Genomic DNA, 7,354 nt, shown 5'->3' with positions numbered 1-7,354 from the left:
GCAGTAATTCTATCTTTTTGGATTCCTAAAAGGATTAAGTCATCTACATTTTGTTTCTATAAATTTCTTAAAATTTTCGGCCACAAATAACTTCAATGAAATTCCTTAAGCATGGCCTAATTTTCAATATAAATAGAAAAAAATTGCATACACAACAAACATAATTAACAAGCATTAACCCATCTCTATAGCTTAGACTCCCCGCATATATTCTTGCACATCTTAGAAATGATAATTGCAGCTACAGAGAGAGGAGAGAGAGCAACTTTTGGTGATAATATTTGTTCACACAATAACATGCACGAACATACTTCATGAAATTTACTATTTAAAATTTTACCCAAGTAAATGCAAGCATTGGTAAGGGCTACAAGGCAACATGCAATTGTACAACAAATTAGTCTGTTATGATTTTAAATATTTGTCATAGAAGAAATTGAATCACCTCTTTGAGATTAACCCATTCCCATGTCTCATTGTCTGTTCCTATATCATATACCAGAGCATGACGACCCTGAGAATTGCAAAATGGTAAGCTTGGCAATGTGCAACTCCGACACGGTGAAAATGAGCACCAAAATAACCAAACACACCTCAACTGGATTATAATCAGTTATAACAGCCTCATAGAAGTTATTATCTTCAGGCCATCTTGTCATGACTTTCCGCCCAACCAGTGGATCATATGGTGGTGCTTCTGCAAGAGCACCTGTAGAACTCCTGTTCGCAACCTGGCCCTTCCACTTGGACCTGCAGAAGGATAGTGCAATGGACTTCATTGAGATACACCAGGCAATGCCTGACCCTGAAAATTGGAGGAATTAAAAAACAAATGAACATCAAGAAAAAGGAATGGACAAGAAAATGGAGAATGCACATTACTTTACAAAACATTCATGCTTGGGAATCATAAACTACTGTTTTAGGCTTCTTGCCCTTGCCCTGCTGCCAGCTCCCCGTTTTGCTGCTGTCGATGATGGCTGAATGGAAGTGGCAACTGGCTGTGAGTGGCAATAAGGAGATGGTGCACCCAAAGATAGAGGAGGGAATGGTTCTGAGATGGCTTCTGTCTCTTGCGAGAAGCTGTATGAAAAGTGAGGACAGGTACTGGATCATTGTTGATTTGGCACTGTTAAGCAAGCCAGTTTGGTGTCCGCCTGCCCTCATTCCTATATAAAATTTGTCAAACATTCATGCTACAATTAGAGAAGAGGGCAAATTCGTCATCTTATTGTTTATCGTAAGTGGGTCCTTCTAACAAAGATTTATTAATTAAGACCTTATCTCTCCTATAATGTATCAGCATAACCCTGCCTTAATAGTTCTCTGTGTTCCTCATCGATAGTTCAGTTCCTTTCTCAGTTCAGTTATAAGACTTTCTTTCTCCTGAAGAATTCAAATATTTCACAAGGTTTCCAAGAATATCCACAGGAAAAGTAAAGAACATATTTGTTTTGGATAAGATATATTGGATGGATACCCATGTAATGGCATCCGCTGAGCCTTAAATGCTCGAAGAACTGAACTGTATGCTTCTTGCTCCAAGCCGATGTATTTGGGTCTCCATATCATTCTGTACCCTGGGGTATTGAAATAGCACCAAGAATGGTTCTTACCATTCCCCTGGCGACACGCCCCTCCTCTTGCACCCCTGTTCTGATGTGATGGTGGAAGGTCTATCATCAGTCCCTGCAGTCAATTCAGGGATGATAGAATATACAAGATAACAGTATAATTATGTAGGGAGGAATAGATTCTGATGACATAAAGAAAGCTCAAGCAACATCACACCAGAGTGCAACTAAATGGAATTGTTGAATTTAAGGAGGCATTTATGATTGGAGGAAAGGATGACAGAGGAGTTCCATATGATTGCAGCTTATAAGAGGTCAATCCATAATCATTGGAGGATTAAACTTAGCATGTTGCTATCAAAAGGCATGCGCAAAACAATATTGCTAAGGCACAATTTAAATCTTACAGCATCAAAAATCCTGAAAACTTCAAATGTTGAGATGATGATAACTTTGCCATAAGTCTCCCAACATTGATTGCAAATAAAAAATAACATTAAACAATTTCACGTCAAAGAAGCGCTCCTTCTTATATAATTAGGAATTTAAATTGTAGAGAAGCATATCCTAAAATCTAACCAACTAAAGCCTATCCAACTCTTCAACTGATGAAAAACATGGAAAAGCGGGAAAAGTGGAAATGTATTTACAATGGTAATGCTAACCTCCATGAAAATATCTGGGTTTCCCATCATTGAATTGAAGAGACTTACTCTAATAAACCTTAATCTACAGTCATTAGGCCTTATAGTCAACGTATACTCATCTAAAAATCACTACTAACATTAGACCTTGGAATAATATGATATAGGAATGGTTTGGGCAATTGTACTATTTTCACACAAACCTGATGCATAACCAACAGTTCTGCAACTGCCAAAAAAATGTTAAGGCCAAAGGTCATTTGTATGTGCATTATAAGATAAAAGGAAAACCTAATAGCTCATGGCAGCATAACTATAAGCACCATAACAACATAACTCTATAAAAATCATGTGCATCCATGAACTGAAAAGCATCAATGCAAAGAGTTAATACTACCTTAAATAATGCATAACATTATTCTTGTATCAGTTAATAAAATCTTGCCAATAGATACATATGAAACAACATTTCATGCATTTGGCTGATCAGGTATGTAGTTTGCAGAGACCCCAAGTATATTATGTAGGACTGGAGCTAAATAGTGCAAAAAAGAATCCGTGATATTGCCAATGACACTTCTCTTAAAAAAAAAAAGAAAAAAAAAGAAAAAAAAAGAAGATATTGCTATGAAGTTATTCCATGCATGGTCAAGGATAAGCTAACATGGTGTGGCAATAAAGTTTGGAACAGGTGTTCTGCAAATATACGGACTGAATATTTTCGTCGGAGATGATAGAATGATAAGTGGGATAAGTCTTTGATACCCAAATTTGTTCTAGAGTTAAAGAATATTTGCTGAATTTTTGGAAAGTTCATATTCTATAAATGCCTCTAAATGTGGTGAAAAAATGGTCCTCCTAATTGGTTAGCAAGGACCAGGACAGTTTTTTGGGAAAGATTAGTTGGGAGGTTTACCTTCTTGCAAAAACCTCAGCTTGCCATCAATTGTTATGATGAATTTAGCTAATTGTTTTAGCAGGGGAAAAGGGGGTACACCAAGAGATAAGATGCAAGTAGTAACTTCACAATTTTGACTTGACCAATGCCAAGAAAGTAGAAAGCTTCTTCAAGAATTATCATAACATGTTCCAAGAAAAGCACAAAATACATCATTTAGGGAGCATATTAACACTACAAGAAGTAAAAGAAGGACAAAAGAATAAGGGTAGCACAGTAAATGCAAAAAAGTGGCAGTTAGAGAGCAAGCAAAAAAGTATATATAATAATATATCATTCATGGAGCTAATTGGACCTAATTCACTAGAAGCTAGGGGACTCAAACTCCAATATGTAGTAGCATACATCATGAATTAAATATATGAACTTAATTCAAAACAGCTATCATGAGAACTCGTTGGATTTTATTATAAAAGTAGTACATACATAACGTAGTATTGCTTGCTAACTTGAACTTGCATGCAAGAATACTAGACATATGGAGGGCTCTAAAGCCAACCTTGGTATTTGGGACAACAATTGATGTTTGCATTACATATCCACCAATGAGATTCTCACGTATCAATGTACAAAATTTTGTTTCTGTAATGTCCAGTCGGTGATGCAAAGGCACTATTTTGTAAATATCAGTTTTTTTACTTGATTAAACTTCAGGAATATTATTAGCAGTTTCGAAGTTCTATTTTGAGTAGGATCAGTGCCTATATGCCCTACTTTTATATATACAATCTGTAAGAAAAGTTTTAAGGTCACTATGGTGTTTTAAAATAGTTTTGGATGTTTTTACAATGCTGGGTTCCATAGGAATCTGAATTATGCGATACTTAGAAACTTCCACTTTTTTTTGTTGTAACAAGATTATTATCTTCGGTTTATAGTTGATCTATTTCAGCCACCCATATGCTCTTTTCAGCACATTAATCACAAGAACCAGGGATATTAGGAAAGTTTCTTGCATTGCTTACATGAATCCAAAATTTGCTTGGCAAAGTAAATAAAGACAACCCATGTTTTCTTTTGTTCTTAGATCTTAGAACTCAATTTAAAACTTAAATCCCTAGACCTTAGGTCATCAAAAGTTGAAAATTTTGTGTTTTATATAGCAAGTAGTTCACTTTTATTCAAATCACATGTCAGAACATGAAGTGCCAGCAAGATACAGCTCATCCCCAATCCAAATTCCACTCATCTCTATCAAATCCCCTCCCAATGCTGCTTCATATCATTCCGATTTACTGAGCACCCAAGATTCATGGGAGGTAAAGGTTTCAGCCAAGTTAGGTATGAATAACAATCTCAAGTCCTTTAAGGGGAATCGCTAGATGCATTTCCAGGGAGGACATTCTAAGTTTCAAACATGGAGTCACCTACTGCTGGTTCAACAAAACCACATTTAATCACCTGCTTTGATGAAAAAGACCTTTGATTACGTAAAACTGAAAACCATGGATCCTTGTAATAAATTAGAAATGTTAATAAACTAGTTGATTAGCTACATAGAAATTCTAATATTTCAATTTGATTACAATTAATTAGTCTCTTCCACCGATATATGAAATAGACCTGGTGAACTCAAAAGGTGTAATTCATTAGTAGTATAAAAAATAAAATGAATTGGATATTCACATCCTTTACACAGTTCATATTAGTAGCACATATGCATCTCAGGAGCAGATTCTTCATTCCCTTTGCAATTGAGAAGCAACAAGATCAGGTTTTCCTAACTATCCCTCAAATATGTGGAGTACTGTAACATGATAGAATAAAGGGAACTTGTAAATATCCTTACCAACATGAAAAGTACTGAACCATGAGAAATCAGGTTATTCCTGTTGCTTTTAGATTCAGAGTCAAGAGAGTTTTGTAACTTAGTAGGACCCTTTCCCTGCCCTCAGGCTTTTATAAAGTGTTCGTGCCAACCTAATGTGCTAGGGTCCTTACTCACAAGACCAATAACTTTGAATGTTTGTTTGTGCCATATATGTTCTGTGAAAATTGTACATTCACATCCTTTATGGAAGATTTCATTTCTCAAAATCATATATAAAAGGGCTTGCACAAATCAACTTTAAAAGGGACAAAGATACAAGTTTGTTTGGACAAAATGAGCCAAGAGCTATTCACCACTAAACTTGTTTCCCCAAAAAATGTATGTCAATTATGCTTCACATACTCCACTTCTTTCTCATTTCAATTCAAACTACTATTCAAGATTTCTCCCTCAGTTTGTCTCACTGCTTCCTGGATCACTTCTTATCATGGTAACCACATCACATTGACATGTATTGCAATAGGACATTATAAGAATTTGCACTTCTTTGTATCTTTAAATAGAGGAAAATGAGTCTATACACTATGAGCTAGAGATTGAATTTCATAAAGCAGCTTGGATTCCCACATCTAGTGCTTCCATTATTAAATACAAGTATATTTCCCTTTGCACCCTATAAAGTACAAGACGCCTTCAATGCAAAATATTTACACTTCTGAGATTTCGGATGACCAGCTCAGGTTTCACAATCAAGCCAGACTATCTTGAATGCTAACAAAGCCTCGCTACTACATATATATTACCTGATTTAAACCCTAACCTCTATCTGATGCAACGGGGCAGGAAAAACATGAACTCTGACCTATAAAAACCCTAGTTCTTCCAAGAACCAGAGCTCAACCCGTTCGGCTTACAAATTAAACACCAGCAAGCATACAGGAACCGAAGGAGAAATATTTCATGAAAAAAATGAAGGATTCAAGAAGCTAGGCCTAATTACCAATAAATATAACTCTAAACCCTAATTTTCCAATCTTGCAATACCCCAAGCTACCCCGAGCTAGTCCAACTAATCCACGCCAAGGTTCTTTCCAGTACATGATTTTAAAAGAAAACCCTCTAATTATTTAACCAAGAACCCAGAAACACGTGAGAAATCGCCATTACGCCACAAGAAAGGTTGATTCGACTTACCGCTGCTATCAGAGGGATCGTACTCCATGACAGGGCCTCCCGGAGAGGAATTCTTTTGCGCGGACACCCTAAAAAATGCTGTGGACGCCTCGAAAAAGAGAAAAGAGAGCGCTTTCTCCTCAGTTAGGCCGAAAGCGCATCAACAACCTAGCGATCTGCCTCTCTTACATCCATTTGTTCCCCGATTACCGCAAGAACCGTTCCGTTCCGAGCGCCCGTAAGCGAATTCAATCGAGAATTCGAATCGCGGGGTGGAATTTAGGGGAGCTTCGTGGAGATCAGTAGATATAGAGAGAGGAAGCCAACGGCGAGAGGGAGGGCGAGCGGGCGAGGGCGAGCGTAGTCAGGTTCGAAGAAAAGAAGCCGAAAAAGAGCGGACTCCAAACGCGTTTTATAGCCCGAATTTTTAACAGTTAACGCCTTTGAGTTCCGGCCGCGGAGTGGACGGCGAATTATGTGATATGGCGTTCCGAATGGACTTGCGTACTATAAACGGCACGCGTCCAGCTCCTGTTGTGCCCGAGATGCCACGGTATGGTCACCGCCAGGTTGAGAAGAGAAAAATAAATAAATAAATAGAGAAATATAAAAATTTCATTCATGATGTTGGGAGCCAACATTGAAGATGGAGAGAAGATGTTAAGTTACAAATAGTTGATGCATTTGTCATTTTTATCCATTAATTTCTTGATTTTGTTGTTTTATATTTTTAAAATGGTGATAAAGAATTAAAAGAGAGATCGAAAAGAAAAATTTTGATATTTTTTATATTTCATTAAATCGTCAATTGTGAACCAGCTTAAGCTTAAGTGCGCTAGCTCATTTCTCATTGTCGGTGGCCTAGATAATCTTTACAAAAATCTATTTATGTAAATCATGCAGCACAAATAATACAAGTTATGAGATATTGATATCGGCGATTTAAACCTTGTTCTCGCCTTATTTTAACAAACTTTTTCTTCCATTTTTAGTTCTTAAAAAATAAAGTTACACTAACAATAACAAATAATTAATTATCCATTTATGGCCCGTTCGTAAATTATAGCTCTGGTATCTATATAGAGTCCCTTTCTTCATTTTTGGAATCCAGTATTACCTGACGCCACACCATCCAAGATTTTGGTCCCATAAATTATAAAATAGATAACTATAAACAATAAGTATTTCTTAGTTTACTTGCCTATTTAAGAATATAGTTTTCTTGGCCATCTCA

The 7,354-nt window shown here is 36.6% G+C and overlaps 1 pseudogene; it reads right to left on the bottom strand.

Moving 5' to 3' along the window:
• Positions 1-288: 288 nt before the first annotated feature.
• On the bottom strand, positions 289-6,514 carry LOC120109551 (annotated as a pseudogene).
• Positions 6,515-7,354: the final 840 nt, after the last annotated feature.

This window comes from Phoenix dactylifera, unplaced genomic scaffold (assembly GCF_009389715.1).
Source record: "Phoenix dactylifera cultivar Barhee BC4 unplaced genomic scaffold, palm_55x_up_171113_PBpolish2nd_filt_p 002363F, whole genome shotgun sequence".
Classification (NCBI taxonomy): domain Eukaryota; kingdom Viridiplantae; phylum Streptophyta; class Magnoliopsida; order Arecales; family Arecaceae; genus Phoenix; species Phoenix dactylifera.
Note: the sequence above shows the minus strand (reverse complement) of the source record. Positions and strands in the feature narration are given on the sequence as shown.